General features: G+C 40.9%; 1 pseudogene; it reads right to left on the bottom strand.

The window, feature by feature from the left end:
• LOC147634691 (uncharacterized) overlaps positions 1–24,471 on the bottom strand; it is a 51,484-nt pseudogene extending 27,013 nt beyond the window's left edge.
• Between the last annotated feature and the right edge of the window lie 298 nt (positions 24,472–24,769).

The following is a 24,769-nucleotide window of genomic DNA, read 5'->3' as shown; positions in this document are numbered from 1 at the left end:
GAAGTTCGAGCCTTAAGGCCAGTGTACACTAGCATCGAGAGCCAAGGCTCCAACTCTAGTTCGAGCCTTAAAGCCCCGGTGTACACTAGCATGGAGAACAAAGGCTCCAACTCAAGTTCGAGCCTTAAGGCCGAGGTGCACTAGCATGAAGAGCAAAGGCTCAAACTTAAGTTCAAGCCTTAAGGGGCCGGGGTGCATTAGCATGGAGAGCAAAGGCTCAATCTGAAGTTCGAGCCTTAAGGAGCCGCGGTGCACTAGCATGGAGATCAAAGGCTCAATCTGAAGTTCGAGCCTTAAGGGACCGGGATGCACTAGCATGGAGAGCAAAGGCTCAAACTGGAGTTCGAGCCTTAAGGGACCGGGATGCACTAGCATGGAGAGCAAAGGCTCAATCTGAAGTTCGAGCCTTAAGGAGCCGGGGTGCACTAGCATGGAGAGCAAAGACTCAAACTCAAGTTCGAGCCTTAAAGCCAGAGTACACTAGCATGGAGAACAAAGGCTCAATCTGAAGTTCGAGCCTTAAGGGACCGGGGTGCACTAGCATGGAGAGCAAAGGCTCAAACTCAAGTTCGAGCCTTAAAGCCAGAGTACACTAGCATGGAGAACAAAGGCTCAATCTGAAGTTCGAGGCTTAAGGCCAAGTGTACACTAGCATCGAGAGCCAAGGCTCCAACTCAAGTTCGAGCCTTAAGGCCGGTGTACACTAGCATCGAGAGCCAAGGCTCCAACTCAAGTTCGAGCCTTAAGGCTGGCGAGAGCCAAGGCTCCAACTCAAGTTCGAGCCTTAAGGCCGGTGTACACTAGCATCGAGAGCCAAGGCTCCAACTCAAGTTCGAGCCTTAAGGCTGGGGAGAGCCAAGGCTCCAACTCAAGTTCGAGCCTTAAGGCTGGCGAGAGCCAAGGCTCCAACTCAAGTTCGAGCCTTAAGGCCGGTGTACACTAGCATCGAGAGCCAAGGCTCCAACTCAAGTTCGAGCCTTAAGGCTGGGGAGAGCCAAGGCTCCAACTCAAGTTCGAGCCTTAAGCACACTAGCATCGAGAGCCAAGGCTCCAACTCAAGTTCGAGCCTTAAGGCTGGGGAGAGCCAAGGCTCCAACTCAAGTTCGAGCCTTAAGGCTGGCGAGAGCCAAGGCTCCAACTCAAGTTCGAGCCTTAAGCACACTAGCATCAAGAGCCAAGGCTCCAACTCAAGTTCGAGCCTTAAGGCCGGTGTACACTAGCATCGAGAGCCAAGGCTCCAACTCAAGTTCGAGCCTTAAGGCTGGGGAGAGCCAAGGCTCCAACTCAAGTTCGAGCCTTAAGCACACTAGCATCGAGAGCCAAGGCTCCAACTCAAGTTCGAGCCTTAAGGCTGGGGAGAGCCAAGGCTCCAACTCAAGTTCGAGCCTTAAGCACACTAGCATCGAGAGCCAAGGCTCCAACTCAAGTTCGAGCCTTAAGGCCGGTGTACACTAGCATCGAGAGCCAAGGCTCCAACTCAAGTTCGAGCCTTAAGGCTGGGGGAGCCAAGGCTCCAACTCAAGTTCGAGCCTTAAGGCTGGGGAGAGCCAAGGCTCCAACTCAAGTTCGAGCCTTAAGCACACTAGCATCGAGAGCCAAGGCTCCAACTCAAGTTCGAGCCTTAAGGCTGGGGGAGCCAAGGCTCCAACTCAAGTTCGAGCCTTAAGGCTGGGGAGAGCCAAGGCTCCAACTCAAGTTCGAGCCTTAAGCACACTAGCATCGAGAGCCAAGGCTCCAACTCAAGTTCGAGCCTTAAGGCCGGTGTACACTAGCATCGAGCCAAGGCTCCAACTCAAGTTCGAGCCTTAAGGCTGGGGGAGCCAAGGCTCCAACTCAAGTTCGAGCCTTAAGGCTGGCGAGAGCCAAGGCTCCAACTCAAGTTCGAGCCTTAAGGCCGGTGTACACTAGCATCGAGAGCCAAGGCTCCAACTCAAGTTCGAGCCTTAAGGCTGGGGAGAGCCAAGGCTCCAACTCAAGTTCGAGCCTTAAGGCTGGCGAGAGCCAAGGCTCCAACTCAAGTTCGAGCCTTAAGGCCGGTGTACACTAGCATCGAGAGCCAAGGCTCCAACTCAAGTTCGAGCCTTAAGGCTGGGGAGAGCCAAGGCTCCAACTCAAGTTCGAGCCTTAAGGCTGGCAAGAGCCAAGGCTCCAACTCAAGTTCGAGCCTTAAGGCCGGTGTACACTAGCATCGAGAGCCAAGGCTCCAACTCAAGTTCGAGCCTTAAGGCTGGGGAGAGCCAAGGCTCCAACTCAAGTTCGAGCCTTAAGCACACTAGCATCGAGAGCCAAGGCTCCAACTCAAGTTCGAGCCTTAAGGCTGGGGAGAGCCAAGGCTCCAACTCAAGTTCGAGCCTTAAGGCTGGCGAGAGCCAAGGCTCCAACTCAAGTTCGAGCCTTAAGCACACTAGCATCAAGAGCCAAGGCTCCAACTCAAGTTCGAGCCTTAAGGCCGGTGTACACTAGCATCGAGAGCCAAGGCTCCAACTCAAGTTCGAGCCTTAAGGCTGGGGAGAGCCAAGGCTCCAACTCAAGTTCGAGCCTTAAGCACACTAGCATCGAGAGCCAAGGCTCCAACTCAAGTTCGAGCCTTAAGGCTGGGGAGAGCCAAGGCTCCAACTCAAGTTCGAGCCTTAAGCACACTAGCATCGAGAGCCAAGGCTCCAACTCAAGTTCGAGCCTTAAGGCCGGTGTACACTAGCATCGAGAGCCAAGGCTCCAACTCAAGTTCGAGCCTTAAGGCTGGGGGAGCCAAGGCTCCAACTCAAGTTCGAGCCTTAAGGCTGGGGAGAGCCAAGGCTCCAACTCAAGTTCGAGCCTTAAGCACACTAGCATCGAGAGCCAAGGCTCCAACTCAAGTTCGAGCCTTAAGGCCGGTGTACACTAGCATCGAGAGCCAAGGCTCCAACTCAAGTTCGAGCCTTAAGGCTGGGGGAGCCAAGGCTCCAACTCAAGTTCGAGCCTTAAGGCTGGCGAGAGCCAAGGCTCCAACTCAAGTTCGAGCCTTAAGGCCGGTGTACACTAGCATCGAGAGCCAAGGCTCCAACTCAAGTTCGAGCCTTAAGGCTGGGGAGAGCCAAGGCTCCAACTCAAGTTCGAGCCTTAAGGCTGGCGAGAGCCAAGGCTCCAACTCAAGTTCGAGCCTTAAGGCCGGTGTACACTAGCATCGAGAGCCAAGGCTCCAACTCAAGTTCGAGCCTTAAGGCTGGGGAGAGCCAAGGCTCCAACTCAAGTTCGAGCCTTAAGGCCGGTGTACACTAGATTGGAGAACAAAGGCTCCAACTCAAGTTCGAGCCTTAAGGCTGGGGCGGGGTACACTAGCATGGAGAGCAAAGGCTCAAACTCAAGTTCGAGCCTTAAGGCCGGTGCACTAGTATGGAGAACAAAGTCTCAATCTAGGTCGAGCATTAACACATAAGTTCTATGTAGAGGAGGCTCGAGCTTAAGGTGGAGTCTATATCCAAGTTGTGGAGTCTATCTTGGATCAGTTTTACAGGTTCTTGACATATGTGAAGATACAAAAGAGAGCAGCAAGAGGTGGAAACCATCTACGACGAGCAACGATCGACAAATGACACACTTAGCGTGCAATCAAGTAAGCGTTTATATTAGTGTAGACAATCAATTAAAGAAGGACTTACTTGCTCAAGTCTCCTATGTTGCACAGTCTTGATCTTGACGGATGCTTGAGGTATCCGTGGAAAAGAAACCGCTAGAAACGTAGGGCTGCAGAGATTATTGCTGCGAGAGGTCTGCTCCGGGGTGCGCTTGAAACGCAGGGCTGGATCTGCTCCAAGGTGCGCAGGGCTGCAGAGGGCGCGCTTGAAACGCAGCGCTGCAGAGACAGAAGGAGCGGAGAGTATTGCTGCGAGAGATTTGGTCGAGGGTGCGCAGGGTTTTTGTATGGGCGGAACGCCGCGTCGGCCGTTTTTCCTTTCTGCGAGCGAAGGCGGGTGCGCAGGTTTAGTCCGCGAGGTCGGTCGAAATCTGTGAGAAGGCGAAAAAAGTTTAGGGGTCGGCAGGGAATTTCGAGGTGCGGGCGAAAATCCGTTGGGGGGAATTTCGAATTTGAATCTGGGGGAATTTTGAATTCGAATTCGAATTCGGCGGTTTTGATTTTGGGGGGAATTTTTGAATTTGAATTCGGCGGTCGGGGGGAGACTTTTTGAATTTTGAATTTTGAATTTGGGCGGCGCGGGGGCCGACGCCGGGAGAGGAGGAGGGGGCGGGCCTGTGCGCCGGAGGAAGGGGGGGGGCGGGGCGACGCCGGGAGAGGAGGGGGCGGGGCCTGTGCGCCGGAGGAAGGGGGGGGGCGCCGGGAGAGGAGGAGGCCTGTGCGCCGGAGGAAGGGGGGGGGGCGACGCCGGGAGAGGAGGGGGCGGGGCCTGTGCGCCGGAGGAAGGGGGGCGACACCGGGAGAGGAGGAGGGGGCGGGGCGGGCTGTGCGCCGACGCCGGGAGAGGAGGAGGGGGCGGGGCTGTGCGCCGGAGGAAGGGGGGGGCGGGGCGACGCCGGGAGAGGAGGGGGCGGGGCCTGTGCTGCGCCGAGAGAGGAGGAGGAGGAGGAGGGCCGACGCGGAAGGGGGGCGGGTCTGTGCGCCGACGCCGGGAGAGGAGGAGGACGTCGACGGAGGAGCGCCGGGACGGCCCGGCAGAAAGGTATTTCGGTTTCGGTTTCATTGCCGGGAGAGGAGGGGGCGGGGCCTGTGCTGCGCCGAGAGAGGAGGAGGAGGAGGAGGGCCGACGCGGAAGGGGGGCGGGTCTGTGCGCCGACGCCGGGAGAGGAGGAGGACGTCGACGGAGGAGCGCCGGGACGGCCCGGCAGAAAGGTATTTCGGTTTCGGTTTCATTGCCCAAGCCCAAGCCCAAGCCCAAGCCCAAGCCCAGGCCCAGGCCCCAGGTCCCAGGTCTTTTGATAATAGTCACTATCACTTTTGGTTATATACTCATCTTCATCCACACCCCACTTGCTCTATGGGATTAGGCTAGTTTCCCTCTCTATTCCTACTTGCTTGTGTAATAGACAAGGCTCCAACTCAAGTTCGAGCCTTGAGCTTGAGATTTCTTGTTTTCTTTCCTATTTTTCCCATACACCCCACTTATTCTATTGGATTATTCTAGCTTCCCTCTCTATTCTTACTTACTTGTGTAATAGACAAGGCTCCAACTCAAGTTCGAGCCTTGAACTTGACCTTGAACTTGAGATTTTTTGTTTTCTTTCCTATTTTTCTCATACACACAAATATACTTATAAACTATGCGATTAAAAATTCAACTAAAATCTATATAATGCACAATGGCTCATTCCCCAAGCCCAAGCCCAGGCCCAGGTCCCAGGTCTTTTGATTATAGTTACTTTCACTTTTGGTTATATACCCATCTTCACCCACACCCCACTTGTTCTATTGGATTATCTTAGCTTCCCTCTCTATTCTTACTTACATGTGTAATAGACAAGGCTCCAACTCAAGTTCGAGCCTTGAACTTGACCTTGACCTTGAGATTTTTTGTTTTCTTTCCTATTTTTCTCATACACCCAAATATACTTATAAACTATGCGATTAAAAATTCAACTAAAATCTATATAATGCACAATGGCTCATTCCCCAAGCCCAAGCCCAAGCCCAGGTCCCAGGTCTTTTGATTATAGTTACTTTCACTTTTGGTTAGTTACCCATCTTCACCCACACCCCACTTGTTCTATTGGATTATCCTAGCTTCCCTCTCTATTCTTACTTACTTGTGTAATAGACAAGGCTCCAACTCAAGTTCGAGCCTTGAACTTGACCTTGACCTTGAGATTTTTTGTTTTCTTTCCTATTTTTCTCATACACCCAAATATACTTATAAACTATGCGATTAAAAATTCAACTAAAATCTATATAATGCACAATGGCTCATTCCCCAAGCCCAGGTCCCAGGTCCCATGAGTATAGTTACTTTCACTTTTGGTTATATACCCATCTTCACCCACACCCCACTTGTTCTATTGGATTATCCTAGCTTCCCTCTCTATTCTTACTTACTTGTGTAATAGACAAGGCTCCAACTCAAGTTCGAGCCTTGAACTTGACCTTGAACTTGAGATTTTTTATTTTCTTTCCTATTTTTCTCATACACCCAAATATACTTATAAACTATGCGATTAAAAATTCAACTAAAATCTATATAATGCACAATGGCTCATTCCCCAAGCCCAAGCCCACAGGCCCAGGTCCCAGGTCTTTTGATTATAGTTACTTTCACTTTTGGTTATATACCCATCTTCACCCACACCCCACTTGTTCTATTGGATTATCCTAGCTTCCCTCTTAGCAAATTAGCATTGATAGGTGAGATTCAAACTTTGGTTGGAGCCTGAACTCATGTTGAGATTGAATTACATTTATAGTTTTGTGTACTACCGCAAAAACATCGCTTCAGTCTTTCTTATTGAGATTTTGATTTTTTCAGGGATTGGAGGGTCTAAAACAAGGTGCTTCAGTGTTTCTCATTGATGGTTCTGCAAGGAAGGCACGCGGGGTTATTCATTCTATTGATGCATCTCAAACATGTGGTTTTCAATTGATTGGTGAGACATGTGCAGCAATACATGTTCAACAAAGCTTTGATGACACATTTCTCATTCCATTTGCCACAATGGATGCAAGAACAATGTCTCAAGCAGTTGGAAGCATCATCAAATGGCCATTGGTCAACCTTGTTATGGACAGAGACATTACTAATACCAAAGAGGATAATTTTGCAAAACTTCTTGTTGATCAAGAAGATCACTTTATAGATAGGGAGAGCTGGAAAGAGAAAAGTGTCATCCTCTGGGATGACAACAGATCTACAAAACTTGGCAATGGAGTAGTATTGCTGGTCCACCCATACGAGGCTATAAATTGTAGAGAACTAGGGGAGAGTAGCTTGGGTGTCATTGTAGAAGGATCTTTGCATCCAAGTTCAACTTGTGTTTCAGGTTTGAATTTGGTTAGTTGGCCGATCAGGCAACTCACATTTGAGAATGGTGAACCATTAGTGAAGGACACAGAATCTTCTTCTATTGATGAGGGTATTCAAGATCACTTCATGCAAAAAAATATTGACAGCCTAAACAATTCGAGTGATGAAAAAGAGGATGATGATGTAGAGGGCAATGATGGCGATAGTTCTGATGACAAACACCATGATGCCATGATCACTGACTATGATATCATTGAAGGGACAAATAAGAAAAGGAGCTATGTCCATAGGGTAAGGGTAATGAAAAATTACGATAAAACCCATGGAGCTGGCAAAAAATGTGATGTTGCAAACATTCACAACGTCGCAACCATTGATTGTTGCGAGAACCGATGTTGTCAAATTGGAGATAGATCCAAAATCATGCAAGCTAGGGTACACTTTTGGGGACAGAGCTATAGTACACGATACACATTTGTACTAGATTGCATGGGCATGGCCTATAGACAAGGTCAAGATGACGAGTGCTTTGAGTTCACATTTGATGGGAAGAAGGTTTGTAGTAAAGCATGGTATGTAATGCATGGCATCGGTAAGTCAACGTTCTATAGGCTCAGAAAGAAGTTCTTGAATGGTGCATGTAATGTCAGTCATGGCAACAGTGGGATAATACGGAAGGGCATGACACATGTTGAGATGGCAAAATCAATCATACAGGGCTTCATAGATAATAATGCCGATCAAATGCCACATAGGTCAAGGACAACTATGCATGGAGCCCGCGAGACCCAACGTGTTCTACCAACAATGTACAAACAGGTGGACATATTGCGTGAAGTGAATGACACACTTGTCTCGTTCGAATACCGGCCACTGTCACAACCATCATTCTCAAGATTGTGGAACACAGAGTTCAAGACAGTTAGTTTATCAAAAACCAGCACCTTCTCAAAATGCGACATTTGTACGGCAATCAAGGTCAAGCTGGAATCAACAAAAAATCAAGAGGAGCGTGCCAGATACATGGCACAAAGAAGGGCACACATGTTGAAACAAATGAGTTGTAGAAATCTATACTATGCTTGGAGGAGCTCTTCCGAAATGAACCCAAACAGGTATTTGTGTATTATACATGATAAGATGGACCAGAGCAAGACTGCCATACCACAAATTAAACCAGTTCCTAAATCTCTCAATGGGGTTGAGAGGCTTCCAGTATCCTTAACAGGAATGCTCACTCATGGACATGGACAAACAGCTTATGGTCACTTTGCCTTGGGGTTATGGCCAAGTGATCCCAACTTCACAATTTCATCTCTCTCAAAATGTTTAAGAAACTTAGAAAGAGGAGAGCAACACATGTATGGTGACTTGAGCTCACAAAACTCAGATGCTGAACCACGAACAGATCTTTTTGATTGTGTTTTGTCTACTATGGCCCTGTATCAGCATATGGAAGTACTGAAGGAGAGAAATGCATATTGCAAGCAGAGCATTGAGGATGCAGATGCAGAGACAGAAACAAATGTGGATATAGAGGAAAATTGTTCTTCACATATGCAGTCAGTCTTTCATACTAACACACATGTGCAAGATAGGGGCAATGGAAATGCGTCAAGTTTAATGCCATCAAATTCAAGGACATTTTTTAAGAGATTGCCAAGGACGTTGTTGTTGCAACTTGACAATTGTGGTTCTGAAAATAAGAACCGTTATGTATTTGCCTATCTATCCCTATTGGTTGCACGAGGAGTGTTTGACATGGTGCAGCTTGGTTTTCTTATGGTTGGTCATACTCATGAAGATATTGATGCATTGTTCAGTCGCTTCTCTGAGAAGTTAAGGAAACAAACCATTTTCACATTTCCACATTTGATGAAGATCTTTAATGAGTGTGTTAGCATGCATCCAGCACCCTTTCTCCTACAAAAGGTGGCAGACTTCAAAGGCTTTGTCAAGGGATGCTTACATGATGGAGCCGATAGCTTGATTGGACATTCAAAGCCATTGCAATTCAGGTTTTATATGAGTGATGGAATACCTTTGATGCAATACAAAGTACATCCCAAAAATGTTGATTGGTTACCAGAAAGCGGTATAGAGTTATGGAAGAGAAATGACGAGGGAGGACCCAAGCTTCCTGAAGGTTTTCCAAAAGTATTGCCACCCTTTGAGTATGTTAAGGAAAATGAGAAGGTTGTGGAGGGCTTAAAAAAACATGTCAATTGGTGGAAAGAGCACTTGCAAGAGAAAGGAGACCAAAGTGATTATGCTAAGTGGATCAATCCGGTCCTTGCCTATTGGGAGAATCTTATGCTAAACATGCAAACCCCTAGTGCAAGGGAAGACATTGGATTTTATGACTTTTGGCCAAGGAGTGTATGCAAAAAAGCTGAGCCTCTTAACCTTCAAGTGGAGGATAATGTAGATGAAGGGTTTGATGTAAATGAGGACCATTATTGTGGTCCAATGCGCAACAAACCTGCTGAAGAGTTCAACCCGACTCTTGATGTGTCTAAAGGAGATTTTGCACTTGTACAACCTTGTGATGCAAATTACCCAATATGGTTGGGAGTGACAACAAGTGATGTTGATCAAAACAACAACTCGATAAACTACCTACAAGTTCAGATACAATATTGGGCACCAATTTCAAAGAAGAAGAATGCAAGTGATGTGGAGGTTTATAAGGATTGCTGGAACAAGTATTGGCGAGAGAACAGAAATGATCCTCAGCGCTGGGAAGATACTAGCTGCATCATTTGGGCATGGAAGCCCAAGGGTGGACGACTTCCAGAGAAAATCAAGATTCCAAAGGCTATAATACTGAAGGCCAAATAGAATCAATTGAATCAACATGTCAGTGCAGTTGAGCAAGAATGATTTGTTAGCATATGGGCAACTAGCTTCGTAATCTTTTAGCAATGTTGTATGAAGCTACCAAACTCATAGTTCGATCATTATTCAGATTGTAAGGCTTTCTTAAGCTTTTAGATTTATGGTTCACCCATTGTTCAAGATTTTTGATTCAATACAGATGGTGATCTTTTTAATTCTATCACCTAGACTTTCTTACAACTTAAAGTTACATTGAATATCCTTTCTTTGTTAAAGTTTCTGTGTTTGATGGTCAACTGCTGGAGGCTATGTGATATAACAAGCTTAATTCCTGGTGTGCATGTGTGTGTGTGTGTGCAGGCAAATTTACATCCCACCACCAACATCATATACACTTGTTACAAATGTACAATAGTATATAAATCATATCGCATTATTCAAATGCTTGTTGAGAACATCCAATAATAAATCTTGCATATCGTACAGTAAACATTGTATTGGATCTAACAACAAAGAATGCTTGTTGAGAACATCCAATAATAAATCTTGCATATCGCACAGTAAACATTGTATTGGATCTAACAAAGAATTGTCCCAAAATTGTGCATATTTCCCAAAATTCCTAAATTTGAGTTCTATTTCAAATTCACATTCACTGCACATTGTCCGTTGTCACAACACACATGATTCTACATGTCTTACAGCCAAATAACTTTCATGCTTTTGTGGTGCATTCATGCATGGGTAATGGAACAAATGTGCCAACAAACAACATGTGCAATCTTGGGATTATCACACTCTAGTGCCCTTAATTGATTCAATTGATGCTATAAATCAGTGAAGATGCATATGACAAAGGTACATATGAAGAAGCAACTTACGAAGGTCTCATCATGACGTTTTAAGTGCACATTCGCATGTTGGGGATAATTTTACAATAAATGATGAGGCTGACAATGAGAAAGGTGTTGATTTCTACTTGGTTTGGTGCATTACAAGAGACATATGTGAATGGAAAAACGAATTGCAAAGGGGTCCTATACCATCAAGGGTTTGTTCTATAAACAGATGGATTCCTTATCCTTTAAACTCCTAAGCTCAATGCCCCTATAGTTGTAATACTTTCAGATCTTGTCAAATGTATCAAGATACCAATGATGTCTATTCCAAGAAGAAGGCAAATGTTCACAATCACGTTAGAAACCTACGAATAAATTTACAATAGTATGCCATTTGGTTTTTTACCATTTTATTATTGTATATTTGGTGTTGCTCTAGTAACACCTACTAACTGCTAATTAGCACATCCAGATATAAGGTAGACTGTTAATTAATACCTATTAGGGTTGACTAAGCATACACTAGAATTTTAGTTGGCACTAGTAGAGTGCTAATTAACACCTTTTGAAGTAAGGTAGGCTGCTAATTAAGACTTGTTGAAATAATGTGGGCTACTAATTAAGACCTGTTGAAATAATGCAGGTTGCTAATTAACACCGGTTGAAATAATGTAGGTTGCTAATTAACACCTATTGATATAAGGCAAACTGCTAATTAGCACATCTGGATATAAGGTAGATTGTTGATTAATACCTATTAGGGTTGAGTAAGCATGTTAATAGATGTTAACGCTAAGTAAACACTTGCAATTTGTTAATTAACACCTATTTATATAAGGCATGCTTCTTATTAATTAACACCTTTGTAATAAGGCAGACTGCTAACTATCACCTGGCAAACTATTAATTAACACCTACTAACCCTATGTAAACACCTAAAAATTACTAATTAGCACATGTGTATATATGGTATACTACTTGTTAACACCTGCTTCATCTCATTTTGTTTTTCACTTATTACAAAAATATGAAACAACACTTAGGGACAAAGAGAGATTCACAAATATGTTCTCAGTATATTCAAGAGTGTTACATATATTCGGCTGTGGACTGGTTTTACTAACCATTTGTCACAAAAATTCTAGGTACTACTGATGTTTCCTTGTGGGGTGTTAGTATTGTGTTTTTGGTTTTGGAGCAGGGTTCATCTCTCTTTTAGTTTGTCTTTCTCTATCTTCTTCCATCCATCTTTGATGTTGCTCTCGTCTCTTGTTCTCATGTGCCTTCCTTTTGGTGTGCCCTCTTCTCCTCTTCTAGTCTCGCTTTGAAACACTTGTTCTCTACATAATTCCTGAAGGGATCCTCTTCTACCAATCAATGCATCTTCATCTGTGTAATGACACCGATCCTCATTTTGAAGCTACAGCCATAGCTAGGTCTTCACATTTTCCAAAAAAATGTGTTAGGCACTTTCTCTAATTAGTTTTCTAATTTCAACACTGTCATCCATGTGCCCTTTGGATTGTGGTGGACTTTGTGTCTATTTTCATCCAATATCAGTGTATTCTTGGCATTGAATATAGGATGTACTCTCCAGAATGGCTATTACCCATTTACACTAACTAGCATTGGTCATGTTAACTAGCACAAGTAAAGAATTTCTTATATTAACTAGCAACGTTTAAGATAAGACAAGTGCTAGCTAGCACCTAATGTTAGTAGGTTGGAACACATGTTTATACTAATTAATAATAGTTACTATTAATTAGCATCTAGAAGTTGGTTGAATAACACTGAAAGATGTTGAAAGAAAGTGTGTTGGAGTTTAGGAAATGCCTCCTTCTGTGGGGTTCAAAGTGCACAAATGTGGGATCCTCCTCATTCTCTATGAAGGAAGGTGTAGTGTTGCTTGGCCTCTTGCAGCTTAGGAAATGCCTCCTTTTGTGGGGTTCAAAGTGCACAAATATGGAGCCTTCTTGTTCTATACGAAGGAAGGTGTACTGTCACTTGGCCTCTTGTGCCACGATCATGGCCCACCTCGCCTTTTGTGTTTCCGAATGGCTCGTCACCTGACCCTTGTAGAGGGGTCGCCATCTGGTATCTTATCCACCATTTTAACAAGTGGTTGTCAAAGTAGCCTTTCTTCTTTAGCTCCACATCAACTTGCTCTCTGTAAAGCATGCCCAATTGAAAATCGTTTGCTTCCTATACTTTTGAACAACTGCACTAAACTCCTTTACATAACCCTGAACAATACGAATTGGAATCTCATTGTTGATAGGCTCTCTCTCTGGTATACCTTATAATGAAACTACATCAAGTCTTCGTACACGTTGTTGCAAATAGCGTTGCACTTGATGAGATATTCACCATCCTCTATGGGATTCTTGCATACACTCATCCACTCACGCTCTATCAAATCTGAGTCCTTGAGGGTTTTTGGATCAAAACCCTGTAAGCTCAGCCCATGCTTCTTATTGAATTTCTCTTTCCACATGCAAAACCTATTTTGAGTCAGGTAATTAATCTTTAGCACTACCCAAGGCCCTACACATGAATAAAAAGCATAGCATTAAAATGTTGCAACAAAATGAAAAACAGACAACCAAATCTCTCTTAGATTTATATATTAGCATACAAAGCTTTGACATAAGCTATATAATCCATGCTAACTACCACTCAAAGCTACTTGATTAGCATAAATAGCCTTAACAAGATTTGAGTGCATCGTAACTACACACTCCCTCTCTTTTATTTCTCTCTCTCTCTCTCTCTCTCTCTCTCTCTCTCTCTCTCTCTCTCTCTCTCTCTCTCTCTCTCTCTATCAAGAGGAGTTAATTTGTTTATGCATGCATACGTATGTGAAAGCTGATAGAGAGAGGGAAGGCAGAAAGTCTTGGAGTAGAGCACTGGGCCAATAAAAGTTCTCTTGCATTTACAAATGCCCTATCGTCATATAAAGTTGTAATAGAAGCAGTTTATTCAATGTGCTAACTACAACTAAAAGCTTCCTTATTAGCATAAATAGCCTTAACAAGCTTTGAATTCACACACACACACACACACTTCCTCTCTATCTCTTTCTCTCCCTCTGTATCCCCTAAAAGTAAAATCATTTATACATGCAACTGGAAGTGAAAACAGAGGAAAAGAGAGAGAAAACAACAGACTTGCACTAGAGAAGTGGCCCAATGATCATCTCCTCTTTTCTATAGAAGAAATCCTTTTGGTACTGGGTCTATTCATTGCTGGTGGGGATTTGTTGCGCTCCATTCTTCCTTTCTTTTTCTTCTACCTTGTAGCTACACCTCGCTATTGTCGTTGTCTATTTTGACCTCCTCTTTAGCAGGTTTTTTCGGTGGTGTAGCTCTTGTCTGTGGTTCTAGCATACTTTCACGCCTACATTTTACTACAAAGGAGCCCATTCCCTTCTTCAAGGCCACTTCCTTTCAAAATTCGAATGTAGTTGTAGCAGACAAACCAATTGGACCTACCAAAAGGTTGAAAAGAATAAACATTGCATGTAATAATTACTTCAAGAGGAGACCATTCTTCATGGTCACTTCCTTTCAAAATTCAAACATAGTTGTAATAGACCAATTGGGCCTACCAAAAGGTTGAAAAGAATAATCATTGCATGTAATAATTATTTCAAGTGGAGTGCCCTCATGCAAAAGTGACATATCACACATGTTTTTAAAAAAATCCTCCCAAAATCTAGAAAAAATATACCTTGGAATATGCTAATAATAGGTCCTACTTGTGTATGCTTATTAGCATGAAAAGTGTATGATGTTAATGTGCTTATACCCATTTGTCATATTGTGTATGGGATCACATATCTTTTACCACATTCACACACACTTTTGGCACTTTTAGGCTTCAACCTCATTTGCCCATCATATTCTTGCCATGGGTGGTTATTCGAGTTAGAGTGCTTGTTGTTGAGCCACTTGCTCAAGGCATTTTCTCAATGAGTTAGATGTACATAGCACATGGTCCAGGAGGTCCATACATAGCAATTTTGATAGTTTCATTGCTCCATTACCTCGACATGAATGGTTCGGAATTGTTTGCATGGGATGATTCTTCTTATAGTGACTTGTACAAGTGTCCCACATCATGACTACATCCCTAAGGATGTAGATGACACCGGAATAGATAATGATGATGATGATGATGATGTATCTCATATACATACACATGATGATGTATTGCACATACACATATGTTGATAAGCATGCACATGATGATACACACACATGAGAGTATTGATACACATGCACGTGATGATGATGTATGTGATGATATTTTGTATGAGTTAGATCATGCGGGTATGATCTTAAGGGCAAGGATGGCACTGAGCATTGATGGTGACACTACTTTTATGCTTATCTACCTTCCTATGGATCATTTGGATACATTAGATAATCGTGAAGGCATACGAGAGGATCGAGAGCATTTGATTAGTGATGCATCCACCATTGCGCATGAGGTTAGAGATACTCCAAAAGATACCCATGAGCATACGATGGGACCATGAGGAGCTTAGGCCCGAGGTTCTTGTGCTAGATGTATTGGGCTATTCCTCTAGAGTTTTCACATGTGGGGATATTTATGGTTCAACCACTGCTCCTAGCTCTCATAGTGTAGTAGCATTTGTTGGGATATAGTGCATCTTGTAAGAGGGTAGTGACTTCGTCGAGGTGAGGCCTCATAGGAAAGGAATGAGTATATAGACACATCGCATGGATTTTAAGAACTTTGAAATTTGTATTTAACTTAGGCATTTTCATAGATCTAGTGATTATGCACCATTGATGCAGGCATACCATACCTATGATGATACATCATATTTTGGTCCAAGTCTTGACTTGGATTATGAGGCATTATTTTGTGATGCTCGTGGATTTCTATGCATTGATGTGGATATAGTTTAGTGGGCATTCACTTTTGGTCATACCAAAGATCATCTTGTGAGCCTTGTGCTTACTGATGCGGCACGTCACCCCAACACATTCATCTTCGATCTTGGTAGATATCTAGATCATGATCTTGGTGGTGTATCTCATGGATTTCTATTCAATTGGACATCCTTGGTGACCAGTTTTCAACAGTGGGCTAGTGTTACTTCATATTTAATCAAGATGGTTATCGATGCAGGTTCGTGACTTGGGGTGATACAACTTACCCTTTTAATCTCGGTGTGGCACAAGATCTATGGATATGATCAGGAAACTCCTTGGCTTCACATTTGGCTCGAGAGGATGCATCGGCGTTTCTCTACATTCCTTTCTTTGATCTAGGAGGGGTCATACATCCTTGGTGGATGACATTGACATTTAGTCTTGGATGTGATTTTTAGCTTTGTATATAGCTTATTGTATGTGTTTCTTGTGCACGACCACCCTTCAATTTGTAATAAAGCTATTTTTTCAAGCACATGTACACAGTGAGGCTTAGGCACATTATACATGCTTTGGACATGGACTAGTGTGCACATTTTTGGGGTAAGTGCATTTATAAGTTTCTTGGCAGACAGCTATTGTACTTTTTATGACATTACACACTAGGTCTCCAACTTTTTTTCTCTCTAATCCAAGCTAATCCAAGTTTAGCTTCCTTTAATGAGAGAGAGAGAGAGAGAGAGAGAGAGAGAGGATAAAATTCACTTGCAGGACATAAAAATGGTGGATTTAGAGCCTATGGGCTAACAAAAATACCGTCGACTCCAATTTGAAAGAGATGAAGAATTGGGGAACACCGTTTTTTACTTTTGGGGGGTTTTGGAGAGTGATTTTTTAAGTTGGCTTTCCTTGTGGGTAGAAGAATCATGGGCCTTGGTTGTCCAATGGGTAAAAGCAAGCCCTCCTTTCAACCTTAGTCTTCTTCTTTAACAAATGACTTTTTACCTTGCCTTGGCTTTCATCTCTCCTTTGCCCTAGTTCTTCACTGGCTTCAAGATTTGCAATTATCCTTGGCTTTGATACCACTGTTGGAGAACAATGACCCATAAATAAATTCCAAAATGAGAATTAACATGACAAAGTGTAAATTTTGCATATAACATAAGATTGGGTCCAATTTTTAACCACAACAATGAGCCCACGCTTCCTCCTGGTGTGTTTTAATCATATTACTTAAAATAATTTGTGAGGCTTAAAATAATGTCCACTTCTATAAAGATGTCAACTTCAACAAAAATAGCTTGCTTTATTGAACATGCAAGCCAAACTACTCAAAATAGGTATAAACCTTAAACCATATAAGTGTGTACATCTTTTATAAAATTAAATATGCATAAGAGAGATTTCACATGTTCAAATAAATATATCTACTACTAATAAATATGGACGTTGTCTAAAATAGAATAAATATATCCATACCAATAAATATGAACGCCGTACAAAATGAAATAACTGGTGTGCATTGTGCAAAATCAAATAATAATCCATTGATACCCAAAGTTGAGTGTCTCAAAATATTCTTGACCACCACCAGCTCGCCTACATTATCCAACCCAAGGATCTGCACTTACATCAACTATGACAATCAATTAAAATCAATTGATTAAAAACATAAATAACCATACAAAATCCAATAAATTAAGATAATGTAGCCCATACTCTTACGCATGCACGGGATCACTCACATATGTGCAAAGTAAGCTACTATCACCTGAATTTAGAAAGACATCCTAATCTAAAGCTGTCTAGGAGAATTCATAAATAATGAGAAACATGAGAATATTAAATTTCGTGAATTTATTCCTCATAACAGTCTGTGTGTGTGTGTGTGTGTGTGTGTGTGTGTTATATAACACACAAGGATCTACACTTACATCAACTATGACAATCAATTAAAATTAATTAATTAAAAATATAAATAATCATACAAAATCCAATAAATTAAGATAATGCAACCCATACTCTTACACACGCACGAAATTAAGATAATGCAACCCATACTCTTACACACGCACGAAATCACTTGCATATGTGCAAAGTAAGCTACTGTTACCTGAACTTACAACAAAGACATCATAATCTAAATCCATTTAGGACAATTCATAAATAATGAGAAACGTGAGAATATTAGATTTAACCGTGTGTGTGCGTGCGTGTGTGTGTGTGTGTGTTATATATATATATGTATGTATGTATATATATGTAACATTAAACAAATCTTGTATCCATAATATAACCTAAGATACTTAAAAGCATATTAAATACCACATATTTGAAACAAAATTTACTAAAACATTAAGCAACTAATCTTATTATGTGTGTCTAATAATATATATATAACATTTGACAAAAACTTGCATTCATAATATATATATTTATTTATATTGAATGCAACATTTCATAGAAACTTAAACATCCGGAAAACAAAATAACAAACCTAAGATACTTAGAATCATATTAAATACCACATAATTATCTTGAGCACCTTGTAGCTTGCCTTGCTCGAATTTAGAATAATCACCAAGAAAAGTAAAGTGATCAACTCTTTTTTCGAAGAAAATTTGCAATGAAAAACAAAATGAGGGATAGAGCAAGTGTGAGTGTACACGTATACTCTTTTTTTCTTTTTCTATAAAAGAAATCTCTCTCTCTCTCTCTCTCTCTCTCTCTCTCTCTCTATATATATATATATATATATATATATATATATATATATATATATATATATATATATATATATATATATATATATATATGTATATATATAAATAATATGGATATATAGGTATGTATATAAGGATGTATATACATACCTACATATGCATATACATATACATATGTGTGTGTGTGTGTGTGTGTTATATATATATACACACTTATATATAAAAGTATAAATATATGCAACATTAGAGAAAAACTTGTATCCATTATACAAAACAACATACCTAAGTTAAACGCATATTAAACAACATATATTTGGCACAAAATTTACTATAACAATAAGCAAATAATCTTATTAATTCTCTTGAGCACCTTCTAGCTCGCCTTGCTTGAATTTGGAATAAGCGCCAAGAAAAGCAAAATGATCAACTCTTCTTTCACTCTTACCAAAGATAATTTACAATGAAAACAAAATCTGAAAACAAAATCAATATGGAGGAAGTGTGAGTGTAAATGCACATTCTTTTTTTCTTTTTCTAAAAAGTAAATCTCTCTCTCTCTCTCTCTCTCTCTCTCTCTCTATATATATATATATATATATATATATATATATATATATATATATATATAGAGAGAGAGAGAGAGAGAGAGAGAGAGAGAGAGAGAAAGAGAGATGTTAACCCTAGAAATGGGTTAACATCTCTCTTTCTCTCTCTCTCTCTCTCTCTCTATATATATATATATATATATATAGAGAGAGAGAGAGAGAGAGAGAGAGAAAGAGAGATGTTAACCCATTTCTAGGGTTAACAAGATCTACCGCCATTATCTTACATCAAGGAGTCACGATAAATACACCAAAGGGTCATACATTCAAGATATGAAGCAATAGTGTCTAAAGATATAACTTGGACGGGTGCTTGTAATGGTGTGACAAAGTATTTATGGCGATTCCCGCTTCAAGAGTGTGTGGTAGCAAGTTAGGATGAAGTCCTAAGTGATGTACTTCATGGATATATTATAAGAGTAGTCATTGTAATAGCATTAGGCCTCTTATGAGCCTAAAGTGCCCGGTCGGCACAGTTTAAGTGAGTGTGAACACTTATGGCCATATATATAAGTGAATATCTCTCATAATACAACACCCTTTCATTGTGCAATTGAGTCTTGCTCTTGCTAATCCTCTCTCCCTAATGCATGCTAGTGAGTGTGTGTGAGTGAAGTGAGGTGAGAGGAGGGACGAGTACCCTTAGTGCAACGCGGCAGTGTGACAACGCTTGTGGGAGGCACTGTGGAATTACTTCTCAAGGAGTTGTAGAGCTTGGAGACATCAAAGGTTATGAGCTCGACCATTGGAAAGATCCTCACGATAGTTGCAGTTCACCAGGTAATCTCTTGTTGGATGTGTTTCAAGGGGGGTTAGGGTGAGCCTTAACAATATGTGTGTGTGTGTGTGTGTGTGTGTGTGTGTGTCTCTCTCTCTCTCTCTCTCTCTCTCTCTCTCTCTCTCTCTCTCTCTCTCTCTATATATATATATATATATATATATATATATATATATATATATATGTATGTATGTATGTATGTATGTATGTATGTATGTATGTGGAGAGAGAGAGAGAGAGAGAGAGAGAGAGATTTTCTTTTTAGAAAAACAAGAAAAGAGTGTGCATGTACACTCACACTTGCGCTATCATTGATTTTGTTTTCGTTGCAATTTTGCATGTACACTCACACTTTTTCTATCAATGATTTTGTTTCAATGAAATTGCAACGAAAAAAAAAATCAATGATAGAGCAAGTGTGAGCACACTCTTTTTTTTTTCTAAAAAGGAAATCTGTGTGTGTGTGTGTGTGTATAAGGAACCTTTAGAAAAAGGAAATCTCTATATATGTATGTATGTGTGTATATATATATACACACATACATACATATATAGAGATTTCCTTTTTCTAAAGGTTCCTTATATCTATATATATATATATATATATATATATATATATATATATATATATATATATATATATATAGAGAGAGAGAGAGAGAGAGAGAGAGAGAGAGAGAGATACGTATATAAAAGGAACATTTTTCTAAAAAGGAAATCTCTCTCTCTCTCTCTCTCTCTCTCTCTCTCTATATATATATATATATATATATATATATATATATATATATATATATATATATATATATATATTTATACGTACACACACACACATATTATACCTAAACAAACACACACACTCATGCATATTTCCACATTCATATGAGCAATTTTGTGACTGAAAGATAAGGGTTATATGGCACAACCCATATGTTATCCACATTACACATTTCACTGCCACAATTCTTCCATTATTCTGATATACAAGGGTAACCCATATGTTATCCACATTACACGTTTCACTGCCACAGTTCTTCCATCATTCTGATATACAAGGGTAACCACTCTCATCCACAATAGTCTCTTATGCAAAAACACGTGGATAGTTCCTTGTGCATTTCCCTTCATACATACAAACTACATTTGGATTGAATGGCCCATAGAGCCCATGGATATTGCAAGGCAACACAACATCATGCAGAGCAAGAACCATTTGCTTGTTAGGCCATTCAGCACATACTAATCTATCTTGGACAGTCTTAGTTTTATGGGCACTATCCAGGATCAATAACGTGTGTGTGTGTGAATGAGGAAATCATCTTTTTTGGAACTCAATGACACTCACATATCCAACTACCTTACCAAAGAGACCATTTTTAACGATATTTTTCATCATATCTGAACACTTTTGGTGAAATACTCTAGTAGTCAAATCAGGTTGGTCACATGCACTTTGCCCCGAAAGTAAAGCAATTAATACCTCTTGCCACTTTGGATTATAGGTGAAAGACATGAGAAAATGAGGCTTGCCCTTTGAACGAACAATTGCCATGGTATCTTGATAAAGTTGATACATTTTTCCTGGCCCCACTAGTAAAAGTGGAAGGTGACACTATTCTGTTTTCCATTGTCCTTCCTGCAATACCACTTCTACTTCCTTCTGCATAAAGCATGTCTGCAAACGTTTTTGATTATGGTGTAGCCATAATCATGATTCTTCAACACTTCTTGCTTTCTGATTATGGCGTAGCCATAATCATGATTATTATGGCATAGCCATGATAATCATGATTCTTCAACACTTCTTACTTTTGCATAAAGCATGCTTGCAAACTTGTATGATTATGGCGTAGCCATGATAATCGTGACTCTTCAACACTGCTTCCTTCTACATAAAGCATGTTTGCAAACTTGTCTGATCATGGCGTACCCATGACTCTTCAACACTGCTTCCTTCTACATAAAGCATGTTTGCAAACTTGTCTGATCATGGCGTACCCATGATAAGTGTGACTCTTCAACACTACAATAGGCATTAACCATAAACTATTGCAACAACCTTCCACCACGCAGCAAGCATGCATTTGTATTTGGACCCGATAAGCATAGTATTGTCGTCATTAAGTCACACACTGACCACTTCTCAATGCACTCACTGGTACATTAGCATAAGGGATTTTCGAGTGCCATCCATCCTCCCCGTTAAAATAACAAAACATACAAAAGAGGCATGTAGCACCTATGCACATTTGAGATGTGTTTGCATGTTCCTTCTCGAGTATACAACAAAATATCATGGTGACCAACATTATGATCATCACCTTAATCAGTCATGGTTCTAGCAATATCGAAAGTTATTGTCATTGAGTGTACTGCCTAGATGTGGACTTCATCTCACATCTAGTCATTTTCAATTTTTAACACAGATTGTCACTCAAAATTATTCCCACATATTGAAAATCTTTTGCAAATGGATTAGAAGTCTGCATCATGGATTGAAGTGCTTCCAGGGTCATGGATTCCAATCCATTCATGACACATAGTCCATTTTGCAATTCGTGTACAATATCAAACACATACAACTATGCAAACTATGGCTTAGGATTGTACGTATCATTGGGGACCAAGGATCCAATCTGATGATATATACTCCCATGCACCTTGAAAGTATATACACTACTATTGTGAAAGAGAGAGTCATCTATTCGTGCACCCAATGATGCAAAAGCCAACACACTATTGTAAGCCCGAATATTTACTTGTAGTGTTGTTACCAATCAAAAGAGGCCTTAATGGCTCAGGTGGTTCAGCGAGTGAAGGAAGAGACACATGCCCATGTTTACAACAATATTTTCCATGAACTTGTCCATCACTCGCACATAATTGTGCTCCACAAACCCACACTCATGTGTCATCCTTCCTAATGAGTGGCTTGAAGTGCATGAATATACCAGAGGACAACTAGTTGCATGTATAACTTATACATGCAAGAGTTCATGGAGGATAGACAAAGTCCCTCCCTTTCTTTTATAAGAGGGAGTTTCTCTAACACTCTCCCTTCTATCGTATTAGCAAATGGCACTTCTCTCTCTTCATGGGTAGAAAAGGAAGACATTTTAATTGTATTACCCTCATTTACTCTTCTAGTCACATTATAAAAGGTATTATTTCTAGCAATGAAGCAACGGTACCTTCTTGTAAGTCCCAAACTTTTAGCCAATGACATCCCTAAATAAACTCCACTTGCCATTTCCCTTGTTATTTCTTTCAAAAGAGTCCTATTCCTAGAAATCTCACGTCGGTTGACACTTCTAGCACTCTCGTTAAATATCTTCACTCAGTGCAATTCGAGAGCTGACATTGTTCCTTCTCTCTCTTCCCAAATAGAAAAGGAAGACATTGTAGTTACATCACCCTTATTTACAAATTCTAATACACGGTCATCCTCTACCACTACTCTTTGTCATTACTCTCTGACCATCTTCTACTACTCTTAGACAATCTACCACATCCCTCTCATCAAATATACTGGCATCTTCATCAACTCCATTCTGTGGTGTAAGTACTCTCTCACCATCTAGCAAAGAAAAAGATAGCATCCTTGGATCACTCACTACAACCCTTGTGAGCACACTCTCATCACCTACATCAAGGCATGCTGCTACTGCCTCACTGTAGGACCCTTGTTAAAAGAAATCGTGGTCATAGCCAATGATGTGGATATTGCAAGACCCTCATTAGCTCCATCAAATGTTACTTAATGATATCCCATAAAAAAGTCCATTCGTCATTTCTCTTATTATTTCTTTTAAATCTCATGGCAAACACTTCTAGCACTCTGGTTAGATATCCTTTGATCTTCACCCAAATAATGGTAGATCGGGGAAAATAAGTTCCTTTTGCCACTAGTTTTTGTGTGGAAAAGATATCATTTTTTGCAAGAATCCTATGAGGCTCCTGCATCAATACATCACAAGTATTACACGTAACCCACATCCACCCAACCCATTCTCTTTTCAATCTGCTTGTTGGATAGCAAAAGATCTGATTTGGATATGCACAAAAAAGCCCATTTGCCTTCTGAAATGATCCCTCCTGTGAAGCTTTTTGCAGAGAACTGGCTGCCTTTTCAACAATACCGACCTTTCTCTAAAGGTCGAGGGACAAAATGCACAATTTTTTCACGAAATCAATGCCACGTTGCTTCCCTTGTCCATGGGTTTTCTTCATTTCTCGATCTCCTTAGGGTTTTCAATTAGCTTTTTTTCTCCTCTCTAGCTTTCTTGTTGCAGTCTTACATTGGCATCTAGTCTAAGTTTTCAACGAATTCTTTACTGTGCAAAAGAAGACAGTTTTCAGACGCTCAGATAATGCCTTTAGTAGCATCATCCGTTACTCCATGCCTCTCCATAAATCAATTGCTGAAGAAGAGAGGCTTCATAAAGAGATAAGATTCTGCAACTAGAAAACTTAGGGTGTTTTAAGTGTTCAACTATTCTGAGGATTTCTGCATTTTGTGAAAATTTATTGATACTTTCTTCACATTAATGTATTACATTGTCTTCTTGGCATCAGATTTAGGATCGCCTTCTATTTCGGCATTGCATTCAGTGCAGCATTAGCAATTATGAACCATACATTGTTAGACAAAAAAATAGTAAGCAAAGTACCTATGCTTTAGACCATGCAAAAGTGTAGAACGTGGAAGTGCAGAATGTGCACCCTTGCCAAAATCCTCCTTTCTGGCTGTAACCTTTTCTCTCCTTCTCTTCTCCTTTCTCCTTTTCTCAAACTCCCCCTCTCCTTTGGCCACGGCAGACGAACATATTGTTAACATAGGTTAAGTTTTTTCCATTGACCTACATATATCAACTAGTCTTTTAATTTAGCTAATGCAATATATTTTTTTCCTAGAGAGAGAAATAAAACATTCATTGAGGCTAGGGACCACATAAAAACCATAAATCACATATAGTCTCAATTTGCTAATGAACAAAGATATATATATATATATATATATATATTGAATAAAGTAAGGGCCTACCGAAGCCTGTGAAAAAGAGAGGGGGAGAGAGAATATGATCAATAAATTCAAATTGTTTATATGGGGATGGATTACAATGATTTCATCTTTA

Source organism: Cibotium barometz, chromosome 10, assembly GCF_041138505.1.
Source record: "Cibotium barometz isolate CiBa-2024 chromosome 10, ASM4113850v1, whole genome shotgun sequence".
In the NCBI taxonomy this organism is placed as follows: Eukaryota; Viridiplantae; Streptophyta; class Polypodiopsida; order Cyatheales; family Cibotiaceae; genus Cibotium; species Cibotium barometz.
Note: the sequence above shows the minus strand (reverse complement) of the source record. Positions and strands in the feature narration are given on the sequence as shown.